The sequence below is a fragment of the Natrix helvetica genome, assembly GCF_964273705.1.
Source record: "Natrix helvetica genome assembly, chromosome: 2".
In the NCBI taxonomy this organism is placed as follows: domain Eukaryota; kingdom Metazoa; phylum Chordata; class Lepidosauria; order Squamata; family Natricidae; genus Natrix; species Natrix helvetica.
The window spans coordinates 13,387,909-13,414,377 of NC_138552.1; the positions used below are offsets into that span (position 1 = coordinate 13,387,909).

At 42.1% G+C, this 26,469-nt stretch overlaps 1 protein-coding gene across 1 annotated transcript in view; it reads left to right on the forward strand.

Annotated features, from left to right (window-relative positions):
- DCC (DCC netrin 1 receptor) overlaps positions 1–26,469 on the forward strand; it is a 1,323,879-nt gene that overhangs the window by 1,119,168 nt on the left and 178,242 nt on the right. The window lies entirely within an intron of this gene.

The window sequence follows — 26,469 nt, forward strand, 5'->3', positions numbered from 1 at the left end:
TGAGCGGATAGGCCGCAGGGACGTGTGTGGTAGGATGCGATCCTGCAGGTAACTAGGCCCACTGCCATGGAGCGCTTTAAAGATGGTGATCAATACCTTGAAACGCACCCGAAAGGCCACAGGTAGCCAGTGCAGCTCGCGCAGGAGAGGTGTTACGTGGGAGTAACGTGTACCTCCCATAATAACCCGCGCGGCTGCGTTCTGAACTAGCTGCAGTCTCTGGATGCGTCCCAAGGGAAGCCCCATGTAGAGAGCATTGCAGTAGTCCAGGCGAGACGTCACCAGCGCATGAGTGACCGTGCGCAGGGCACTCCGGTCCAGTAGGGGGCGCAATTGGCGCACCAGGCGAACCTGGTGGAACGCCCCCCTCGCCACGGCTGCCACATGGTCCTCCATTGACAGCCGGGCATCAAGGAGGACGCCCAAATTGCGCGCCCGCTCCACAGGGGACAATTGTTCGCCCCCTATGGCCAGCGATGGAGTCAGCTGGCTGAACCGAGGCGCCGGTAACCACAGCCACTCGGTCTTGGAGGGGTTGAGTTTAAGTCTGTTGTCCCCCATCCAGACCCCGACGGCTTCCAAACACCGGGACATCACTTCGACAGCCTCGTTGGGGTGGTTTGGGGTTGAAATATACAGCTGAGTATCATCAGCGTAGAGATGGTACTCAACCCCAAAACCACGGATGATCTCACCCAGCGGCTTCACATATGCGTTGAACAGGAGAGGCGAGAGGACCGACCCCTGTGGCACCCCACAAGTGAGTGGCCTCAGGGACGATCTCTGCCCCCCTGTCAACACACATTGCTTCCGGTCGGAGAGGTAGGAGCCGAACCACCGCAAAACGGTGCCTCCGACTCCCATCCCCTCCAACCGGCGCAATAGGATACCATGGTCGATGGTATCAAAAGCCGCCGAGAGGTCTAATAGGACCAGGATAGAGGAACAGCCCCTATCTCTGGCCCTCCAGAGATCATCAACCAACACGACCAAGGCTGTCTCAGTGCTGTGCCCGGGTCGGAAGCCGGACTGGCGTGGGTCTAGATAGTCGGATTCGTCTAGGTGTCGCGGGAGCTGCTGCGCCACCACATTCTCGACAACCTTCGCCAGAAAGGGAAGGTTGGAGACTGGACGATAGTTAGATAGTTAGCTCTTTCAAGGCGGTTGGTAAGTATCCCTCGCTCAGTGAGGCGCTCACCAGGCCCAGGAGCCAGCCTCGTGTCACCTCCCAGGCTGCCAGTACCAGCCAGGAGGGGCACGGGTCCGTTAAACAAGTGGTGGGTCGCAGCCGTCCACGCAGCCTGTCCAAATCCTCGGGGGCAACAGAGTCAAACTCCTCCCAGAATGGTCTCTCAAGACTCGCTGTTGGCGGCTCGTCTGGTCCACTGACGGAGGTCCACCCGCTCCGGATCTGATCGATTTTGTCCTGAAGATATTCCCCAAACTCCTCTGCTCTACCCTGTAAGGGTGTCTCCCGCGCCCCCTGCGATAAGAGGGAGCGAGTCACCCTAAACAGGGCGGCAGGGCGGTTATCCGTGGACGCAGTAAGAGCAGCACAATGTCTACGTTTGGCCGCTCTTATTGCCACAAGGTAAGTCCGCAAATAGGCTCTTACCTGTGTTCGGTCAGATTCGGAGCGCGAGGATCTCCACCTGCTCTCTAGACGTCTCCTGTGGCGCTTCATCGCCCTGAGCTCCTCAGTGAACCAAGGAGCCCGGGTGGGTCGATGCCGCAGGAGAGGTCGCAACGGCGCAACCCGGTCCAAGGCCCCAGTCGTCGCCCTATTCCAGGCAGTCACTAGGTCCTCGGAACGGGAGCGGGACAAGGCTACAGGTATTGGCCCAAGCTCCGTCAGGAATCTATCAGATTCCATCAGGTGCCTGGGGCGGTACCAGTTTATAGAGTCTGGTTCCGCCTCCTCGCGGTGGGGGATAGCGCCAGGGAAGTCCAGCCGGAGGGATGAGTGGTCTGACCATGACAGGGGCGTGATAACTAAATCCCCTATTCCCAGATCACTCGTCCACTGTTCAGATACAAAAATGAGGTCCAGTGTGTGGCCCCCTTCGTGAGTGGGGCCCTGAACTAATTGGGTCAGGTCCATGGCCCTCATGGAAGCCATGAACTCCCGAGCCACCTCGGAAGCCGCTCCCGTTGACGGCAAGGGAGGGATTATACGAGGGATTATATATAAATCACCTCCAAGATGTGGCTTTACTCTTAAGCAGACCCTGCTTTCTTAATTGTTCTTGTCTTCTGGCAGCACTGTGCATGCACACACTGGGAACAGGCTCCAGCTGTATTTCTGCCTCACTGCTGTCTAACATCCTCTCTGATGTAGAGCCCTTGTCTGAGCTTTCCTCAGCCCATGTTCCTCCCCAACCTCCTCACTGTCCGATTCCATTGCCAGCTCTGCTGGCCGCTGGCAGGCCACAACTATCCATTAATTTAATAAGATAATTAATGTAATAAAAATTACCATTACAATATAAAATCTAATACAAACTTTGAAAAGGACAAAATAAGATGCAGAAAAGAACATACAAAAAGAAAAATAGGACAGAAACAAAATATAAAAATGAAATAAAGAAAAATAAAGCCAATATATAAACAAATTATTTTCTCCTTCAGCAGAATCAGTATAAACAATTTTAGTAACATCACCATCCCTTAAATTACAACAAATAATCTCTTCTTTCCATATTTCATCTCTTATCCATTAAAAAAAAAATCATTTAAAAGCCTAACCATCTCAATCTCGATCCACAAAAGTCCAGAGAGTTTGCCTAAGTCCAGCAAAGTTAAGATATAACTTGAGATAACAACATATATATTTTAATCTTGATCAAATAAACCAGATTGATATTCCTTCCCTTTTCTTTTAACAATCTTGATCTTTAATTGATCTTCAAATGATGTCATAGCACTTGCTTTCTGTTCATTTTTGTCTTTGCCCCTTCTCATAAAATTCTTTAAAATTTAACAGGCTTCTTTTTTATATCTCATATAGGAAAATTACCCCAGCTACTCTCTTGGTTTGTTATGTATATATCCCTTCAACTCTTTGAAGTTGAAACTGGATTAGACTCTGCTTAGCCTTCTGAGATCAACCAAGATCTATCTCAGGACTGTCAAACTCCCAGCCCAGGGGCCGGATGCATTACGCGCTGCCCATGCCCCTGCCCAGTTTAGCAAAGGGGGGGAGTCCCAATATGTCATGTGATGCTGCCATGATGATGTGAGTTTGACACCACTCATCTAGCTGGATCCCCAGCAGCTAACATGAGAAATCATGAAATACATAGAAAGACGTTCAGTTATACAAAAGAGAAATCATAGAAAATCCTCTTACATGGAGTTCCTATGCCGCTGTGATTCTAGGCCAGGGTTCTGCAACCTTAAACACTCATTTCTCACAGAAAAGAAAACAACGGGAGCCAATAATTTAACAACTGGTGTGACTGAGTGGGCATGGCCAACTCGATTCACTCACTTTCACCTAGTCATATGATTCCCCTCCAGCCAGTCAATAGGACAAAGAACTGGTTGTTAAATTATTTGCAACGCCCAGTCACACTTCACCCTCTCCCCTCCCCTCCCAGCCACTCTTGCCACACCTGGCCTCAGGTGTTTGTTCACCTCCCTCCCTCCCTTCCTTTTTCCCTCCCTCCTTCCCTCTCTGTCTCTGTCTCTGTCTCTCTCTCTCTCTTTCTTTCTCTCTCTCTTTATTTGGCATGCCCAGCACCAACAAGGGCCGGAAGAAGTGCCCGTGAGACCGAGCAAGAGATGAGGCCCCGGGGAATCGGCCCTGGCTGCTTCTCTCTGCAGCAGAGGGATGAAAGGAGGGAGGCACAGCAGAGGGATAAAAGAACCACATGTGGCTCCGCAGCCGCAGGTGGCTGACCCCTGTTCTAAGCAAACTGAATCTATCATATATGCCCTTCTTCTGTCCTTGCTTTACAGAGACATGCGATTTAATCCTCCTGTTGAGGAGCATGATGGCTTGCGTGGTTAGGACACTGGGCTGGAGGTTAGGAAGCCTGTATTTGAGACCTGAGTGCTACCATAGTTGAGCTCCTGTCCTTTGCTCCCATTCTTGACAGGGACAATGAAAGAAGCCCCCAATTGGGTGTCCACCCAGGCAATGGTGATGTCACTGAATATTCCTTTCCACTTGGAAGCACTTTGGTGCGGTTATGACTGAGGCCCACGTTCCTCCCCAATCTCCTCAGTGTCTGAATCTGCTGCCAGCTCTGCTGGCAGGCCACAACACATGCTTCTAACACAAGTGCTATGCTATTGCTTCCTGTTGTACTATTACAGGGGTGTCCAAACTTGGGAACTTTAAGACTTGTGGACTTCAACTCCCAGAATTCCCCAGCCAGCATGGCTGGGGAATTCTGGGAGTTGAAGTCCACAAGTCTTAAAGTTCCCAAGTTTGGACACCCCTGTACTATTACAACAGGAAGATTGTAAAGACTCTACCTATTTAAAAAATTAGTTTTTGCTAGTAATCCCTTGAAAACACATATAGCTTTCTTTGGTACATGTAAAATGCACTTGAAAGAAACGGTTAGCTGCGGGCTAATATTTTGATCAATTCATATCCATTGATCATTTTCTGCAGCTACACAGTCTTATAATCCTGACTGTTGTACTTTTATGTCTTTCTTATTTGCTAGCATGTGCTTGCTTATTTGTTTGTCTGTTTATATCACACTGTTCACTTGACTGGGAGTCACAGATTGTGAAAAGCATAGTGAAAATTGTTGCTCATCCAGAGAAACAATCATAACAGATTTGCCCTCAAAGCCTGATAAGATAATTTTTTTAAAAAAAATCATTTCTAAAATAAGTAACCCTTCATTCCGACTTTTAAAAACTACAGTATACTTACCCTTGGGAAGATGGACAGTTAATAAATTTGATCATTAGTAATAATAATGACTCTTATTGTAGTCCTTGACTTACAACCAGAATTGGAATCAAAATTCCCATTGCTAAGAAAGGCAGTTATTAAGTGAGTTGCACCTGATTTTACAGCCTTTTTTTTGCCATGGTTGTTAAGTGAATAGAATATAATTCTTTATTGGTCAAGACATTTGTCTTTGGTGCATACGCTTTCAGTGTACATAAGGCAGGGGCTGGGGAATTCTGGGAGTTGAAGTCCACAAGTCTTAAAGTTGCCAAGTTTGGACACCCCTGACATAAGGTGAATCAAATGCCATTCATCAAGAATAAAAAGATACAGCACTTAGTGATAGTCAAGGTTGCTAAATAAACTATCAAATTGTACTTGGAAACAATAAAAACAATATAAATGGAAAGATACAAGCAACATGGTTATAGTCATAAGTGGGGAGAGATAGATACTACAAAGGAAGAGAAGAATAATAGTAATACATTCTTGGTAAATTATTGACAGTGTTGTGGGAATTAGTTGTTAAGCAGAGTGACACAACTGTCCTTGTGTCCACTTACAATACAATACAATACAATAGTAGAGTTGGAAGGGACCTTGGAGGCCTTCTAGTCCAACCCCCTGCCTAGGCTGGAAACCCTATACCGTTTCAGACAAATGGCTATCCAACATCTTCTTAAAGACTTCCAGTGTTGGGGCATTCACAACTTCTGGAGGCAAGCTGTTCCACTGATTAATTGTTCTAACTGTCAGGAAGTTTCTCCTCAGTTCTAAGTTGCTTCTCTCCTTGATTAGTTTCCACCCATTGCTTCTTGTTCTACCCTCAGGTGCCTTGGAGAATAGCTTGACTCCCTCTTCTTTGTGGCAACCCCTGAGATATTGGAACACTGCTATCATGTCTCCCCTAGTCCTTCTTTCTCTTAAGCTAGACATACCCAGTTCCTGCAACCGTTCTTCATATGTTTTAGTCTCCAGTCCCCTAATCATCTTTGTTGCTCTTCTCTGCACTCTGTACTCTGCACTTGTCTTTGCACTCTGCACTTGTCTTAGTGTGCAGTGCCCTATAGAGTCGTTTCGGGGGAAGAAGTCGAAACAATTTAAATCTAGGATGTGAGGGTTCTGTAGATATTTTCACAGCTCTCTTTTTGACTCGTGCAGTGTACAGGCCCTCAATTGAATCATGTAATTATTATTGACTTTGATTGACTTTCTTGATTTTGTTGGGCGGGAAGGTCACAAAAGGTGATTCCATGACCCTTAGATGCTGCAGCCATCATAATTGTACCCTGGTTGCCAAGTGCCAAAATTTTGATCATACGACCATGGCAATGCTGTGATAACTGTAAGTGCAAGGACCGATTGCAAGTCACTTTTTTCAGTGTGTTGTTGTAACTTTGATCATTGAACAAATGTTTGTAGATGTTCTTTTAATTATAACCTCCTTTTTAGGTTTTTTTTTTTAAATACGGTTCTTTTAGGTTTTTTTATACAGTTCTTGGTATAATGATTACTGTATAGCTTTGTATTAGTAGTTCTGAACTGTAGACATTTTCCCATCACTTATACATTAGATTAATTGCATCACAATGGTTATTTCTTTGTGCTGGTCAACTTTGAAAGCATTTCATAACGACATTAATTTAAAAATAGCCTTTTTGGACAGCTGCAATTTAAGTGTCTCAGTGAAGAAAATAAAATTGATGTTAAAATACAGTTAAAAACCACCCTTTGGCCTCCATCTCAATCAAAACTCTTCAGTCTATCTAGCAGTACCAGAATGGGCATCAAGAAAGTTAAGATGACACTTGCAACAAAGCTTCACTCCTTGTGTATATACAGTACATTGAAGAATGGAACGGAACGGAACAGAACAGAACAGAACAGAATAGAATTCTTTATTGGCAAAGTGTGATTGGACCCATAAGGAATTTGTCTGTGGTGCGTAAGCTCTCATTGTACATAAAAGCTTATCACTTATCATTTAAAAGCTTAAGTGATAAAATATGATTATAGTCATCATAAACATACATTCATCATAAATCATAAGATACAACACTTAGTGATAGAATCAACATAAATTGTACTAGGAAACTAAGCAAAACAATATAAATCGTAAAGATACAAGCAAATTATAGTCATAAATAGAAAAGGAGATAGGTAATAGGAAAGATGAGAAGAATAATATTAATACAGTCTTACTAAATAGTTTGACAGTGTTGTGGGAATTAGTTATTTAGCAGAATGATGGCATGGGGGAAAAACTCCTTGGGTCTAGTTGTTCTGATTGCAGTGCCCTATGGCATTGTTTTGAGGGTAGAAGTTGAAACAATTTATGTCCAGGATATGAGGGCAGGGGTGGGTTTCAAAATTTTTTACTACCTATTCTGTAGGCATGGCTTGGCGGTCCTGTGACCAGGTTGGCATGGCCAACTTGTAAAATGTGGTGAAACTCACTTAACAATGCTCTTGCTTAGCAACCAAAATGTTGGCTCAGAAACTCTGGCATTTGAAGTATGGAAGTCTTAAAGCTGTCAAGTTACAAGACCCTTGCACCCCTAACCCTTTACAAAAAAACCCCAAAACCTAAAACTTTATTTTTTAAAGCATTTTGCACTCGAGGAAAGTCTGAACAAGGCACACCAGTCCACTGACTTTGAAGTCTTTCTCTCTCGCTGCCAAAACCCCTCACCACTCTTTCACCTGTGGTTGCCCCTTCAACTTCCCACCCATGGAGGATGTGCAATGGTCCTTCTGGAGGAGCAGCCAAGGGGCACTTTCCCCCACTCCCAAATAGCACGTAGGCTGAGGAAAGTGAGAGGGGAGAGGGGAGCTGCTGTTTTTTCTGCGGGGCAGAAGGAGGTGAGGCAGCCTCAGGTGCCATCAGGGGACAGCCGCTCAGAGGTGTTGCTTCTCGGCCTGAAACAAACTGGCAGCGAGGAAGGAATCTCTGGTGGCCGCGAAAGCAGCAGAAGCAGTGGCTGCGGCTGAAATACAATCCCGGGCAGTCTGTTCTGGCTCTCCTTTCCCCGAGCATGTCCCGTTGCTGCTGGTACCACTTTTGGTGAATCTAGCTTGGCAGCAATGGGAAGAAGCGACTGCCAGCAATGCTCTCAGCAATGGAAAGAGCCCCCGCCCCTGAACCAGATTCACCAAAAGCGGTGCCAGAAGCAACGGGACGTGCTCGGGGAAGGAAGAGCCAGAACTGACTGCCCAGGATTGTGCTTCAGCCACCACCGCCATTTCTGCTGCTGCTGCCTGCTGCAGTCACCAGAGACTCCTTCCTCATCTCCGCTTTGTTTCGGGCTGAGAAGTGAGGGGCTGTTCCCAGATGGCACCTGAGGCCACCTCACCTTCCTCTTGGAGGAAGGAAGCAAGGATGCGGGCCGGTGCTTGCCCCCTCGCCGCTTTCTCGGCCAGCCACCCAGCTAAGCAGGTGAGGCTGCAGCCAGTGGGCGAACCGGTAGTGGAAATTTTGAGTATTCTCTGCCTCCCGACTCCCAGTTGGGTCATCTTTTGTTGCCCTGCACAGGAGAATGGAGCTGGAAAGCAGGTTAGTTGGGTGGGGAGGGAATGGGGATTTTGCAGTATCCTTCCCCTGCCATGGCCACCAAACCACACCTACCAAGCCACGACCACAGAACCGGTAGTACAAAAAGTTAATCCCACCACTGCCTATGATCACTTGTCAATGACCATGTTGGCTCATTGATCAGATGTGAGTTTTTCTAAAATATCTGGAGGACAATAAGTTGGCATACCTCCAAAGTGAATGTATTTCTCAGAGAGGGAAAAGTAGGAACCAGTGATCAGAGTTGAACTGTACTTTGCAAACAGAACAGATTTTTGTTTTAGGATTTATTTATTTATTTATTATTTATTTATTTTATTAGACTTCTAGACCTCCCCCTCTCCCCAAGGGGACTCGGGGCGGTGTACAGGTACAAATTAAAACCATACAGACAATAATACAAATACTAAAATCGAATTAAATACACCCCTGTACAAATTTATAAAAATTAAAAACTTAACCTTAAAACCAAATCATAAAATTTAAAAATACAAACTGAGGTGGGAAACACCAACTGTGTTATTCTATATTCTATGTAAAATGAATTGGACATTAATTTGTCCAGGATGATATAAGGATTCCTGCTTTGGACTAGAAGACATCCAAGGGTTCCTTCCGGTCCTATGATTCTATATTTCAGTGTGTTGGTTGAAACAGATCTATTTTCAAACTGTACGAGCAGAATTTTTCCTTGTTTTTTTGTCACAGAGAAATTCTTATTGCTGTTACAAATTTAGCAATGACTCTTTCACAACTACATTGATTTCTGTTGGAATTTAGTCTTATGGGGATCAACTTCTATTTGTCTTCCCTCACAGAAATAAGGCAAGCGTTAGGACTAGCTGTTGTGAAAAATCAGACACTCCAATGATGTGAATCCTTTTGGGCTTATGTACCACGATGTGTATCAGATTTGTTGGAAATGTCTTGTTTGTAGCATCAGCAATAGCTACAAGAGTTGAGCCTTCAAATAATAAAGGATATCTAACAGGGGGTGGGGGTGGACTAGAAGACCTTGGAGGTCTTATAGTCCAACCCCCTGCTTAGACAGGAAACCCTACAGCACTTCAGACAAATGGTTATCCAACATCTTTTTAAAAACTTTCAGTGTTGGGACATTCACAACTTCTGGAGGCAAGTTGTTCCACGTTGTTGTTTGTAAATGCTTAGCTCCATCTCATCACCTGGACTCTAGTACCCCAAATTAAGGGATTACAGGTTTGTAAAAAAAAGGAGGTTTATCTTTCACTATTGTTGTTTTTTCCCCACTGCCCTCCATTCAGTCCAGCTCCATTCAGTCCAGCTACATCTTTCAAATGTTTCTTTCCTGATCTCTAACTTCCATTTATTTGAAATGTCAATCAGCAGAATTCTCTTTTCTGTTGTTAGAACAGATTTCTAGACTAACTGCATATTCCACTGGCCCGTTAACATAAAATTAATATACAAGGGAGTGAAAAAAATCATTTTAGAGATGAAATAGAGTGGGAAAAATCAATTGACTTTGAAGGTGGATGGGGAAAAGAATGTATCTGATTAATTTTTTTAAAAGGATTTGGAGAAATTAATGAATGCAATAAATTCATGCATAAGTTGGATGGGGAGATCCATTGATTTTAATAATGGTTCGGGGAACAGCTCATTTCAGGTAGATGGGCTTTGGAATTAAATCATTTCAAAGACATTAAGAAGTGCATTTGTTTCCAAGTGGATTCTTAAGTTTTAATATGGCTACCACTCTAGGAAGATACTAAGCATATTTGGATCTAAGAGCTTAGAACCAGTTTGATGAAGATTAGAGCCAGTTTGGTGTAGTGGTTAAGGTGTTGGCCAGAAACTAGGAGACTGTGAGTTCTAGTCCCGCCTTAGGTATGAAAGCTAGCTTGGATGGTTTTGGTCCAGCCACTCTCTTTCAATTCAATCCACCTCATAGGGTTGCTGTAGTGGGGAAAATAGAAGGAGGAAAGATGTCTTAAGTTATGTACATAGTAATAAAGGTAGGATTGAATGATTGAGGGCAAGAGAAGAAGGGGATGACAGAGAATGAGGTGGCTGGATGGAGTCACTGAATCAGTTGGCATGAGCTTAAATGGACTCCGGCAGATGGTAGAGGACAGAAAGGCCTGGAGGAATGTTGTGACCATGGGGTAACAATAGGTCGGACATGACTTTGCAACTAACAACAACAATAACAACAATAACAATAAAGCGTGGGATAAAATTCTAGTAAATTAATTAATTTGTGAATATATTTAATGTATTGGCCAGGTCCTCTGTTATCAAAGCTATTTTTCATTTCCTCAATTTTTCCAAATCTTCTGCAATGGGGAGCAATATATACTGCACAATGGGGCTGTAAAATGGATAAAGATGCTTTGTTCGCCACGATGTAAAAAGGATAAAGATGCTCTGGTCGCCACGATGTAAAAAAGATGTGGAGACTCTAGAAAGAGTGCAGAGAAGAGCCACAAAGATGATTAGGGGACTGGAGACTAAAACATATGAAGAACGGTTGCAGGAACTGGGTATGTCTAGCTTAAGAGAAAGAAGGACTAGGGGAGACATGATAGCAGTCTTCCAATATCTCAGGGGTTGCTACAAAGAAGAGGGAGTCAAACTATTCTCCAAGGCATCTGAGGGCAGGACAAGAAGCAATGGGTGGAAACTAATCAAGGAGAGAAGCAACTTAGAACTGAGGAGAAACTTCCTGACAGTTAGAACAATTAATCAGTGGAACAGCTTGCCTCCAGAAGTTGTGAATGCCCCCAACACTGGAAGTCTTTAAGAAGATGTTGGATAGCTATTTGTCTGAAAAGGTATAGGGTTTCCTGCCTAGGCAGGGGGTTGGACTAGAAGACCTCCAAGGTCCCTTCCAACTCTACTATTGTATTGTATTGTATTGTATTGTTTTAACAAACATTGGAATGAAGTTTCCCCTTGAAGCTACTTCACCAAGCAGTGCACTCCTTCTGCTTAAAGCAAAGGAATCATGTTGCTTCACCTCACTCTACTTTGGAGTCCCTGTCATCTTCCTCTTCTTACACAAAAGAGGGGAAAGCTGAGGGGGACTTTCTCAGTGAACATTGCAACACAGCTTCCATGAGCACTGGAGGATTATCCACAGTCATGGGTGGGCTTCAAAAATTTCAGCAACAGGTTCTCTGCCCACTTGCTGGGTGGGCATGTCCTAGTCAGCCTCCTGCACCACCGGGGGAGGGGCTGTTTTTGCCTTCCCCAGGCTCTGGAGGCTTTCCTAGAGCCTGTGGGAGGGCGAAAACTGCCTCCCCTGGTCTCCGGAGGCCCTCCAGAGGCTGGAAACGGGCCGGTTCCAGCCTTATGAAACTTCTAGGAGGCTGTTTTTCCCCCTCCCTGAGCCTCTGTGCTAGCCTTGCACTTACCTCGCATCCAAAACAGGCTATGTGGAGACTCCTGGGCAGGGTGGGTGAGGGTGGGCAGGGCCAGCCAAAGGTGGGATTTGGAGGTTCTCTGAACCGGCCATAATATTAGCTACAGACTTTCCTGAACCCGGGCAAACCTGTAGCAGCCCATCCCTGTCCACAGTGTGTTTGAAAAACTCTTTATTTTTCACCAGAACTCCTGCAAAAAGTGTGTGGCTTTGGCATTTCAGATCAGGAAGCATCTCAGTGGTAGAAGAAGAAAGTTGAAAAGACTTTACTCCCACCACACTTCTCTCAGAGAGCTCAAAACTATTCCCGCCTCTTTCTACAGAGGCCTGCTTCATAAAATCCTAACCCAATAACTTGTAATGTCTGCATTCCTGAGTACAAACAACTACCCCCAGGGTATTTGCATTAGCATTTCTGGCAATGCAACAGCAAGATACGTCGGTCTTTATTTTCCAGTGCTTTGTAACTTTCTGAAAACTCTAGGGTTCCTTCTGTATAACTGGCAGCACAGAGGGCTGTGTCATAAATACATTTGGCATTCTGATATCCGAATGCCTTTTGGATTAGGTTGGACATTTTTGCAATTTATTCCTTTGGGTTTCTCTTTCTCCACCTAACACTTATTTCCGATCTGTATTTGGTCAGTTTATTGCTTTATTTCCTAACGTATACACCACATTTTTTTTTAAAAAAAAAAAGTTCGGTTGAATGTTACATCTTATAATCAAAATCATTGAACTTGCAGTGCAGATTAGGATAGTTTGAAGAATTCACAATGTTAAAAGAGTTTGAGTTTCTTGAAAATCTGTCAAAGTGTCTCCCAAATGCCTTAGCAGTTAGCAGAAACAGATTTAATGATTAATCTAGTGAGGGGGACAGAGAGTAGGTGTTGTCCAGGAAAAGCTAATGTCTCACAAGCTTCTTCAATGATGAGATTTGCTCTTGAATTCTTGAACTGTTTTAGATAGATGATAGATAGATAGATAGATAGATAGATAGATAGATAGATAGATGATAGATAGATAGATAGATGATAGATAGATGATAGATAGATAGATAGATAGATAGATAGATAGATAGATAGATAGATAGATAGATAGATCTCACCGCTGGGTGAGATCATCCGTGGTTTTGGGGTGGGATATCATCTGTACGCTGATGACACACAGCTGTACATTTCCAGCCCGAACCACCCCAACGAGGCCGTTGAAATGATGTCCCGGTGTTTGGAAGCCGTACGGGTCTGGATGGGTGACAACCAACTCAAACTCAACCCCTCCAAGACGGAGTGGCTGTGGCTTCCGGCCCCCTGGTTCAACCAGCTAATTCCAACACTGGCCATTGGGGGCGAACAACTGGCCCCCATGGAACGGGCGCGCAATTTGGGCATCCTCCTGGATGCCCAGCTGTCCATGGATGACCATGTGGCAGCCGTGGCGAGGGGGGCATTCCACCAGGTTCACCTGGTGCGCCAATTGCGCCCCCTATTGGACCGGGATGCCCTTCGCACAGTCACTCACGTGCTGGTGACGTCCCGCCTAGACTACTGTAATGCTCTCTACATGGGGCTCCCCTTGAGATGCATTCGAAGACTGCAGTTGGTCCAGAACGCGGCCGCGCGGGTGATTATGGGAAGTACGAGATACTCCCATATAACACCTCTCCTGCGCGAGCTGCACTGGCTCCCTGTGGTCTATCGGGTGCGTTTCAAGGCGTTGATTACCATCTTCAAAGCACTCCATGGCACAGGACCTAGTTACCTGCGGGATCGCATCCTGCCCCATACATCCCTACGACCAATTCGCTCGCACAGAGAGGGACTTCTCCGGGTGCGGTCCACTAAGCAGTGCCAGAGGGCGGCGCCCAGGAGCAGGGCCTTCTCTGTGATGGGCCCAGCCCTCTGGAATGACCTCCCCCCGGATATTAGGATTACCACCGACCTCCGCCCCTTCCGTTCAAAACTCAAGATCCACCTTTTTCAACTAGCAGGCCAGGCTCAACCATAGTTCCATTTTACTCCTCCTGGCAATTTTTAAACTTGTAATCTCCATGGGGTATCTAATTTTAACTTATTTTAATATTTCTATGTTATAATAATGATGTACTGTGTTTTTATACCTCCTCCGCACAATGTGTAATTTTATATTATGTGTTTTATTTATTGTACGCCACCCCGAGTCCCTTTGTGGAGAGGGAGCGGCTAACAAATTTAATAAAATAAATAGATAGATAGATAGATAGATAGATAGATAGATAGATAGATAGATAGATAGATAGATTTACGAGTCACCTGACTCTCGGTGGCTCATCTATTAAAACAATAACAAATGCAATATAAACTATACAAGATCAACAGCCATTAAGTTAACGTAATTAATTAGGTAACAAAAAAGAGAACTTATATTGAGAAAATTACTGTCTTTTTCTATTGAATATATTTTTAGGGCTCAAGCATCAAATATTGGTCAAAGAGCAAAGAAAAAGTAAATAAATATATTTTATATAACACGAGAGCATTCCATACCAAGGGTGTCAAACTTGATTTCATTGAGGGTCACATCAGGTTTGTGTTTGACCTCAGGGGGACCAGGGTGGACGTGACCAGGGTGGGCGTGGCCATATCAAATCACACATGTCAGGGGAGCCTGTGGTTGCCTCAGCACTCTGCCAGTGAAAATGGGCTCCCAAGATCTGCTTTCGGCTGTGACGGCTTCCTGCAACCCTCAGCTAGCATAAACGGAGCTCGGAAGGGCTGCCCATGGCCCTCTTGAGCTCTGTTTTCAGCTGCAACAGCATTCTGCAACCCACTGCCAATGAAAATGGAGCTCGGGAGGGCTGCCCATGGCCCTCCTGAGCTCTGTTTTCACTGAAAGAGGCAATGCAGGCCTGCCATTTGTTGTTTCTAGGGTGGCCCTGTGGGCCACATCTCACCACCCCATGGGTTGGATCTGCCCCCTGGGCCTTTTGACACCCCTAATCTAAACAGATACTTCTTGTTATTGTTGTTAGTTGTGAAGTCGTGTCCGACTCGTTGCAACCACATGGATAATGTTCCTCCAGGTCTTCCTGTCCTCTACCATTGCCCCAAAATCCATTTAAGCTCACAATGACTGCTTCAGTGAGTCCATCCAACCACCTCCTTCTCTGTCGTCCTCTTCTTCTTTTGCTCTAAATCTTTCCCAGCATGAGGCTCTTCTCCAGGGAGTCCTTCCTTCTCATTAGGTGGCAAAGTTCTTGAGTTTCATCTTCAGGACCTGGCCTTCTAAAGAGCAGTCAGGGTTGATCTCCTCTAGGACTGACCGGTTTGATTGCCTTGCAATCCAAGGGACTCGCAGGAGTGTTCTCCAGCACCAGAGTTCAAAGGCCTCAACTCTTTGGTGTTCAGCCTTTCTTAAGGTCCAACCTTCACAGCTATACATTGCAACTGGGAAAACCATAGCCTTGACTCTATGCACTTTTGTTGGCAGGGTATGCTGTCTAGTATGCTGTCTAGATTTGCCATAGCTTTCCCCCCCAGGAGCAAACGTCTTTTAATTTCTTGGCTGCAGTCCCCATCTGCGGTGATCTTGGAACACTGATGCTACCATTCCAAAGTTTCCTCTATTCCAAAATCTTGGCTCCCTCTGCTTTATCCTCTACAACTTTGCAAAAATCAGGCCCAAAAGAAAAAGAGAATCAGAGATGAGGTGGTAAATACTTAAAGGGAAGTGGAACCGAGGGATTGAGGCGTCATCATTGCGCAGATGATCTCATGATGTCCTTTGTGCAATGACACGTGGCTTTTGGGCGGATATTTCTGGAACTGGGAGGCTTATACCTTCACAAGGTTCTAAATCATCCATTATTTCCAGCAGAATTTATTTGAAACATGAGTTGCAGAGAGGTGCATTGCAATCTTGTAGACTGGGATGAATCTGTTCCGTTTCTCCATGCACTAATTTTTTTTAAAAAGGAAGATGCTTCCATTGGTATCAATTCTGCTTTAATGACAAATCGTCAAAGAACACAAATGAGGTTAAAATTTAAATTAACCTGGATTAAGTCCTCCTGAGAGGCAAGATTATGTTTTGAAATCATCTCAGCCAGGGTGGCTGCATAAGATGGAAGGGAACCATTTCCTAAGCAGAATCTTGCTGTGTATCTAAACAGCAAGGGAAATTAACCGCTTTGGTGAACATTAGACTGATAGGAGGTTAATGCTGAGCTAATGCAGTATTAAAAAATGAAAACTGCTAATATGATTAAGAGTAACTTAATAGGATTAAAAGATTCTTCAAAATGGGATGTGTTCTTAAGATGGGCTTTAGGTCTACTTTGCATTACTCTGGCTGAATGCTGCACCTGCTCCAACAAAGAAGACAAGCAAAGCATCCAGGACTGAAATTGCAGTGTGCCAGAAGTGGTATTCTGCCACTTCAGACTGGTAGACCTAAATCGGTAGCAGAAATTGTGGGTGGGCTCTAGGGCATCCCACTTAGGCCTTTTTTTTAGCCAAAGCACATGTATGGAAGGCTGAGCGCATGCGTGGATGTGATCACTCACATTTGTGAACCAGTAGGGAAGGTAAATGAATAGCACCCCTGCAGTGTGTCTTTTGCTTTAAACCATGTCATGAAATTTTATGGAAAGGGGGAGAGGAAACCTTCGAAAGCAGTTTCAAAGGAAATGAAAAGACTTGTGGCTTCTTACATTCACCTTTGTTGAGAGTTGGCCAAGAGGCATGTTTGAGAAGATGCACCAACTACAGTGACACCATAATAAGGAATCCGTTGGAGTGGGACAGCTGTGTTATTGTTGTTCAGTCACTAAGTTGTGTCCAACTCTTTGAGGCTCATGGACCATAGGATGTCAGGCTCCCCTGTCCTCCCCTATATCCCGGAGTTTGTCCAGATTCGTGTTCATTGCGTCGATGGCATTATTTCACCATCTCATCCTCTGCCATCCCCTTCTCCTTTTGCCTTCAATTGGGCAACTGTTGCAAATTATTCCAATTTCATTTAAAAATCATATTTTATTCCAATTTCATTTTAACTTGTATTTTATCTACTTCCATTTTAAATTGTTTTTTTATCAGATTTTAGTAATAATTTGTGTCTGAACTCTGCACTTTGCTATGGCCCAAGGGCTAAAGTAAAGTAAAATAAAGTGTAAAGAGTAAAAAGTAAAGAGTAAAATAAAGTAGTGAGTAAAGTAAAGAGAAAAGAGTAGAGTAAAGTAAAGTACATACATAACTTGTTGTTTTTTCCTAGCAGTATCCTACTCAACTAAGTACATATCTGTAGGAACATGTTCTGTGTTCCTATATGACTCTCTCAGCATTCCAGATCTGCTACCAATACACTGCATCTTTATATCACATGTATTCTCTCAGGGCATGCTACCATTGTTTTGGTCCTCCAGATCCCCTGCCAATATTTGGGGAGCGCTGAAAGCACTCTGTATTTTCATATGCGTCTGTCCTCACTCCAGGCATTTTGGCATTCTCCTCTATCATCTCTAGTCCTCTCTTACCACTGAGACACTCCAATCATATTCCATATGAGGGAGGGAGGGATCCTGTTTAGGAAAGTCCTGTTTAGGAAAGGGTGCGGTTTATAAATAAAAGTTTGATTGATTGATTGATTGAACCTGTCCTTTAGGTATGGTCTGCTAAATTGAATTAATTTGTTTTCTCTAGATGTTGAAATACATCCAAGCATCTAATTGTATTAATTCATGTCTGTCTCTCTGTCTGTTGGTATATCCTGTCTGTCTGTCTGTCTGTCTGTCTATCTCTATCTCTATCTCTATCTCTATCTATCTATCTATCTATCTATCTATCTATCTATCTATCTATCTATCTATCTATCTATCTATCATCTATCATCATTTGTTTGTCTGTCTGTCATCTATCATCTATCATCATTTATCTATCATCATTTATCTATCTGTCTGTGTTTGTCCATCTATCTATCTATCTATCTATCTATCTATCTATCTATCTATCTATCTATCTATCTATCATCTATCTATCTATCTATCTATCTATCTATCTATCTATCTATCTATCTATCTATCTATCTATCTATCTATCTATCTGGCTATCATCATTATCCATCATTATCTATCTAGCTACCTATGCACAACCTACATATCAGTATTATTTCCAAATATTCCAGTATTATTTAGCTAACAAAATTATATGCTGAGGTACAAATATTATTTTTTCCTACTTGGCATCTCATGATCCATCAAGGCTCATTTGCATTTTATAAAAGAAGCTGCTGAAATGAGTTCTTTTACCTGTGGATGTCATTCAGGAATGGGTAATGGGGATTAATGAGTAGGGTAGGGTGGGTAGGGTTTGAGTTTGTAGAAAAGAAGCTGTTGGCTTTTATGGATTCCCTTCTCTCTAATGACCCATAACAATGAAAACATTAACTGGACTTCTTTTACCAAAGGACAGGAGAAAGTGGTCAGCCATGTTGCTATAGAAACAACTCCCTTTCCTTTCCCTTTTATGCACAATTGTGGGAAGGGACCTTGTGCAAATTCATTCCTTGCAAATCACGTTCTTAGCCGAAAAGCTAATTGTGGAAATTTTGTGAATAAATCTATGCATTCATCTCCATGCATACCAAATGATTTCTGCTCAGCCAGTGAGGGTGCAGTGAGCACCAGTACGATGAATAATTCTGAGAGAATGATCTGATCACCCTCGAGTGTTATGAATGAATAATTGCTCCGGTTATTCATCAGGCCATTTTTTTTTGAAGTGGGCTTCTTTTTCTGGCAGTGAACATGCCATCCATCTCATTAGTAATATTAACCAAATGTATCAATGTAGGACATAAAAGTAATTACAAAATATGGGGGTAGAGAATCATTGAGCAGTATTGTAAAATAAGTAATATTGATTCATTTGGCATTTAAATAATAGGATTAATCATGCTCAGCATGTCCAGGATTATAAACTGAAATGAAATATGGAATTCCATATCAAGGATGTCAGTCTCTCAAGCTTATGCTTTCTCCACTTTGAAACTGTCCCAAGTATTTCAGCAAAAATCCATCCAAAAAACTCACAGAGACATAACATGTAAGGTGTCGAGCTTGATTTTGACATATGTGTAGCTATTTTATTTAGCTCTCTATTATACTCATAAATTTCTTTTCTTTCTCTTTACTATGTAAGGAGGTTTTTCGGACTCGCTGCAGTCTTAAGGTGGGGGGAAGGAGCAAATCAATAGTGAGAATTGTTTTGGCTAGGTGACCTTCTTTCTTTCCCTTGGTAATAGAGGCTGCTCCTGGTAAGAATGGAAGATGGAGTTTGACAACACCAGCAAAGTGGACTGAGTTTTTATTGGAGAATGTGACACTTGAGGGATGTTTCTAACCTACTGTCATGCCTGCAAACCATCTTTTCCTTTGGACTTCAAGCCTGCCACACTTTCTACTGTCTACTTTCTATTGTGGGAAAATGGGCGGGGGGGGGGGTTATACAGAGTTGGGTGATATGTAGCCATAATAACATTCTTCTTAGAAAGCCAAGGTCATCTTTGTCTCTGCACCTGGCCAGAACTGGATGGGTGGAATCTGTCATAGTGGCAGTTGAGGATTATACCATGTAATGGACTTGTGGGTGTTGGGGCAGAAGCTTGAACTTTCAACTCAGTGGGAAAACCTGGAAGCTTTCGGATTTGTGTTTTCCCAGATGTGCCAACATGGCTCTTTTAATAAATTGGAATTTTGAGGAAACTTTTGCCTTGGACTCTGATTTAATTTTGGATTCTATTTGGAACCCTGACACCCACTGTTACAGCAATTCCAACAAATGGCTATCCAGCCTTTAAATAAAGTTAAGGAGAGCCACCATGCAAAGTCAGCTGTTCCATTGTTGGATAGCTGTTACTTGTAGGATTTGTTTTTCCCTTGATGTTCAACTAAAATTTACTCCCTTGTATTTTGAACCTATTGTTTGTCATTCTGTCTTGTGGAACAAGGACACTTCTGCCTTTAAGACATTTGAAAGCAGCTATCATGTTTCCCCGTGGTCTTTTGTTTTCCAGATTACAAAATCAGGTGTGGTTTGACCAACCCCAAATAGAACAAAATAACAGAATAACAGAATAAAAGCAGAATATTAGAATAGGAAGGGATCTTGGAGGTCTTCTGTTCTAAGCCTCTGCTCAGGCAGGAGACTCTGTACCATTTCAGACAAATGGTTGGCCAATCTCTTCTTAAAAACCTCAAGTGATGAAGCACCCACAACATCTGGAGATGAGCTGTTCTATTGAGTAATTGCTCTCACTGTCAGGAAATTCCTCCTTGATTCTAGGTTGGAGCTCTCCTTGATTAGTTTATTAAGTTGATAAGAACAGTGACTTTGTTTGATCTTGGATTTAGTTTGATTTCGTCCATCAATACACCCTGACCCAATATGCCCCCTCTACTTTATACCTATGTCTTTGATTTTCCAATCAGACGGAGGGCTTTCTATTGACTGCTGTTGAAATTCATATTGTTTATTGTCCCAGCTTGTCAAGATCCTCCTGAATCTCAATGCTGTCCTCTAAGTTGTTTTCTATCTCTCCTAACATTGTGTCATTTGGAAATTTGCCAAATTGTATTTTCTCTGATTAATTATCATTCATGTGTGGATAGATAAGATAGTGATAGATAGATAGATAGATAGATAGATAGATAGATAGATAGATAGATAGATAGATAGATAGATGATAGATAGATAGATAGATAGATAGATAGATAGATAGAGATAGAAATAGAGATAGAGATAGAGATAGCACAGGACCTAGAATAGAGCGCTTCAAAGCTTGCTATACCTTGACATGGGAACAATGACATAACTTCCCCTGATGTAGTTGTTCAGCCAGCTCTGTATCTACTTAATGATAGCATAGTTCAGTGTAACTTTTCTCTTTTGTGACATTATTAGACTTAATTCCTTCCTTCCTTCCTTCCTTCCTCAAAGCAGGTTATAGAAATGCTTTGATTGATTGGTTAGGACTAGAATTAATATAAAATTCAGCAATAGTTGCCTGCTCTACAAGGCCCTGCTGAAATACCAGTGTCTCCATGAGTATGTGTCTCCATGGACCCAACCTTAGTTCCCACTCGTTAAAAAATTGTAGAATTTTTTTGGGCAGGGGGAAGATGCCTTAAGCTTCTCAGAGGTCTAAAGCCCTTCTAGTAGATCTAGGCAAAGCAATGCAACTTGCTTTAGTGAAGCAGTTTGGACTGCAGAAACAAGTCAATTTGCTTCACCAAAGGAAAAAGTCCTCCTACTTTCCTAATTGAAACAACTCAAGTCATCTTAGACTCATAGAATAGAATATGATAGAATAGAATAGAATAGAATATGATAGACTAGACTAGACTAGACTAGACTAGAATAGAATAGAATAGAATTCTTTATTGGCCAAGTGTGATTGGACAGAACAAGGAATTTGCCTTTGGTGCATAGGCTCTCAGTGTACATAAAGAAAAATAAAATAGAATACATTCATCAAGAATCATAAGATACAACACTTAGTGATAGGTTACTAATAAGCAATCAAATTATACTAGGAAACAAATAAAACAATATAAATTTTAAAGATACAAGCAACATGGGTATAGTCATAAGTGGGAAGAGATAGGTACTAGGAAAGAGGTACTAGGAAGGAAGAGAAGAAGAATAGTAATACATTCTTAGTAAATAGTTTGACAGTGTTGTGGGAATTAGTTGTTTAGCAGAGTGATGGCATTCGGGGGGGGGGAGACTGTCCTTGTGTCATGTTGTTCTGGTGTGCAGTGCTCTATAGCATCATTTTGAGGGTAGAAGTTGAAACAATTTACATCTAGGATGTGAGGGATCAGTAGATCCATGCCTCTTTTTGACTCTTCAGACCAATGCTGCAGAAGGAGATGACTTCAGCTTTCAACCCAAACACTGACCAAATTGTTTCAGGATTGAAGGGAGGGGGTTCTTGAATTGCATGAAGTATGCACCCTTTTTTTCCCATTTTGGTATAGGTAGCACTCATCCAATCCTCTGGCCACAGTGAAGTCATAACCTGCCTTAAACTGAACCACCCGAAATGAATAATATGGGGTACCAAAGTTACATGGAGCCCCAGTTCCCTATTATCATTCTTTCTAATGTTCCTTTCTCTTTTACTTTCCTCTTGATACTGTGCTTTACTCTGTCTCCTTTTTCCAAATAGCATTGCGGACTGGCTAGCAATAGGATAAATTGCTCTTGCCAAGGATCTTAATTATGTTTTTACAAAAGTCTTTTGAAAGCCATACAAGCTGAAGCCAAGAGCCAAAATGGCCCTGGGATTGCATGCAGCACCTGCTGTAGGTCTCAGGTTTAATATTTTGCCACTGGCAGTTTTGACAAAGAAAAACTCTACTTGAATTCTACAACTGCCAATCATTGTGACCAGGACTGGGCTAGCGGCTCCAGTGATTTGACTTATACTTTCCTTTGTCCAGTGCCCTTCTTTAATTGGAAATGTGCTGTTAAAATTTCATTCCTAGTATGAAAGGAAAAGATTTAGCCACCTCCATGAAGATTGATTGTGTAACACCAAAAAAATGTTGAATTATTAATTTGAAAGCCAGTCAAGATTTTTAACTCCCCATCAGCTGAAATGTGAGGACTGATTTGAATCGATAGTTCAGATAACTCTCAATAAGTGGCATGGATATGAAGAAAACTGGTAGCTAAGAGAATGAATAATTTAATTAGGCTTCTAGCTTATGTACAACCCAATAACACTAAGCTAGTAGAGTTCTTCTTTATGGATCAGGGTCAGCATTATCTGGATAAAGAAAAAAGGATTTGTTTACAAGGATTTGGCAATAATCCATAGATATGTTTTTCTTGGTCGTTCACAGCTAGTTTTGCTTCAATACTCTTCTAAATTTCTAACATTCCTCCTTCCTTCCTTCCTTCCTTCCTTCCTTCCTTCCTTCCTTCCTTCCTTCCTTCCTTCCTTCCTTCCTTCCTTCCTTCCTTCCCTCCCTCCCTCCCTCCCTCTCTCCCTTTTCTTTCTTCTCTGTACAATAAGAGTGGTAATTAAAGGCATTGGAATGAGCTGCCCCCAGAGCTTCACATAATCCCTGACCTCCGGTCCTTCCGACGCGCCCTAAAAAGTTGGCTTTTCCAGCAAGCCGGCCTGGCCTGTTAATTTTAACTCATTTTTTAAATGTATTGTTCTACAAATTCGATTTGTGTTGTTTTTTTTTTTGGATATATATTTAATTTCTTTTTAACTTTTCGGGATGTGTGTTTTTTAATGTTGTACGCCACCCTGAGTCCTTTGGGAGAAGGGCGGCATATAAATACAATAAAAACAAACAAAACAAGCAAACAAACAAACAACATGAGAATCATCATCAACAACGCACAACAAAGAATGCTCCTGCTTCAACTAAGAAAGTTCAGACTGCCCCAGGAGTTGTTTATACAATTCTACAGAGTAATTTTCAAGTTTGTCATCTATACTTTGATAACTGTCTGGTTTGGTACAGTAACCCAACAGAGTGGTACAGACATCAATGGATAGTTAGTACTGCAGGGGAAAAAAAAAACAATTTCAACCAGTCTGCCTTCCACTGAGTACCTGTATATTACACGGGTCAGAAAAAGGGCTGAGAAAATATCTTCAGACCCCCTCACATCCTGAGCACACATTGTTTCAACTCTTCCCCTCAGAATGCTACTATAGGGGTTTGCATGCCAAACATCTAGACTCAAGGATATTTTTCCCCTCCTGTCATCATTCTGCTGAACCCCTAATTCTCACATGATTTTAATGTCTAAATATATGAACTCATGTTGTAGAGTAGTAATAGTAGTATCCTTTTCATCTTCTCTACTACTCCCTCTTATTGGTATCATAATTATGACTACTTTGTTGCTTTGCATGTCAAATAATTCTATTTTATTCTATTGTGACTTCTAGTCCTGTCTTAGACCCAAATCTAGCTGGGAAGCATTGAGCTAGTCCAGGGGTGTCCAAACTTGGGAACTTTAAGACTTGTGGACTTCAACTCCCAGAATTCCCCAGCCAGCTGGCTGGGGAATTCTGGGAGTTGAAGTCCACAAGTCTTAAAGTTCTCAAGTTTGGACACCCCTGAGCTAGTCTGTCTCAGCCAGCCTTAGAAAGGATGCAATGGCAAAGCAGTTTTGAAAACAAAACTTCAGGATCTTATCCATATAGCTGCCAGAAGTCAAAACTTAACTTGAAGGAAATTATATACATATACATACATACATGTATATGTGCTGTATATACTGTACACAGTGTGCATATAAGTGTATTTGTGTGTGTGCGTGATACAACATTGCTAATATGTTGCTTATATATTATTACCAAAGTTAAGTGCTTTAAAACATTCATTATACCACTTCAAGAAAGTATTTTGTGTAATTATTTTGAAATAGTAGCTGAAGTGATTATTTGTAGTTATGTTATACTTGAGATTTTTTTTTTCTTTCTTGCCACATGATGAAAATTTAATAAAATGTAGTTTTAAGAATGTCTATAGCAGTGAAGAGAAATGCTGAGTCCAATTAGTTGAGAATTGAAAAAAAAACTTGATTTCTAAATATAGATATGTATCTTTAATGATATTTTTTTGTAAGGAGGATCCCCCCCCCCCCGTATGCTGTGGTAAAATGCATAGCTCCTGCAATCAAGTCAAGCAAATCCACTTTATTTTACCAACTGAGCAGCTGAGAAACTCTCAGCAGTAACAAGATGGATTTGTTTTAATGAATATTTTGAGTAGGTCTCCTATCACCAAGAAACTGGCAGGGGTGATTATTCAATAGCCAGGCCATAGCAGTGAGCAACAGTTTAAGACCTGTGCTGTTCCAGTGATGTATCCCATGTGCGATGGCAAGTTACATATCAGAATGTGGTTGCAAGGTGGATGGTTGAGAGATGCTCATTGCTTTTCCCAGCCAACTGTATATATCTATTCACTCTCAGAGCAATAAATGTCCTCAGGGAATGGTCACCTTACAGTTTGCTGCCAAATTATAATTGCTAATTCCAAAGTCCAAACCAGTAGCATTTCACCCCTGAAAGTTGTTTTTTATATAGCATCATGTGATATAATTTAAACGTTTGATTTAAACACAGTTTTAATGAGTTGCCCTTCACAACCCGTTGTTGTTGTTGTCCTTGACCGTCTGCCTTTTTGAAACACAACTGCTTCCATAAGGACAAATATTGGTCTTAATTTTAAAAAATATGGTTGATGGAGGGGCATATCTACAGCTTAGCTTTGAAATGAGAGCAGGGGTGAAATCGACTTACCTTTGCTACCGGTTCACAAATGTGAGAGTGCGCCTCCGCGCATGCGCAGAGCATCAAAAAAGGATGTGATGATGTCTGGGCAGGTGGACGGAGCCTGCTACCGAGCACGCTTGCAAAAGTAAGTACAACAGCGAGGGGCAGAATCTGCTGTGCCACACGATTTAGAGTAGCTAGAAAGCAGGGAATCCTGCTTTTAGCTAATATAAATTGTGCATCACTAGCTGATCGTTGGAAATATCGGTTTGCCTGAACCGGTAGCATTTTTTACTACCAGTTCAAGTGAACTGGTCCAAACCAGCAGCATTTCACCCCTGAATGAGAGGTCCTTAGTACTCCCTGGGTTTGGTTGTTTTCTTGCAGACGTTTCATTAGCCAAAGTAGGTAACTTCATCAGTGCTAGACTAGTTCATTACCTAATCTGACAATGAGGTGTTTGCAAAAAAACAACAACAACCAAGTTCAGAGAGCACCAAGGACCTCCTCACTAAAAGGAACTTATCTATTTTTGCCAGGATTCATAAGGAAGGGGTCAATGATAAAAACAGAAAAGGGGAAAATGAAATCAGAGAAATGTGTGATGACCTTTAACATTCTCTGGTGATCTCTTCAGAATTCTGACTGAGTCTAGTTGAGGTTACTTTTCTCATGAAAGTTGCAACAGGTAGTTCTGAACTTAAACACCTTATGATCTACCAAGTAAACTGCAATCGATTGGATATGATCAGGGGTTAAATAAAATGGGTAGAATTTTTTTTTAGTTTCCTACCATTTCCAGTAGCTCAGCAGTTATTTATTGCTCCTCCAAATGAACCTGGGAAGAAATGAACAATTTTATTTCATTTTTTTTTTTCTTAATAGGACTGGAAATATGATTGAAAATTGGTTTTGAACATTGTATATTAAATGAGTGGGAAGTATATGGATCATTCTGAGCTTTTCTTAAGATTTCACTTTCTTTTGGCACTCAATAGTTTTTTAAATTTATTTGGTTATTTATTTCTTGATTGATTATACAAAATTGATTGATTTGCTTATTTATTAGTTTATTTATTTATTTCATTAGATTTTAGATGCCCTCCAATGCCAATATGCAAAGAACAATGATATAGAAAATCATACATACAGCATAATATCAGTAATCATAATCAGTAGATGGTGAAGAATGTAGCCTAGTTTTTAATTTCTTAGAAAGAGATTAGAAACTGGAAAACAATTTCACTCTTGGGGAGCTTCAAAGCTTCTCTATCCAGATTCTCAAAT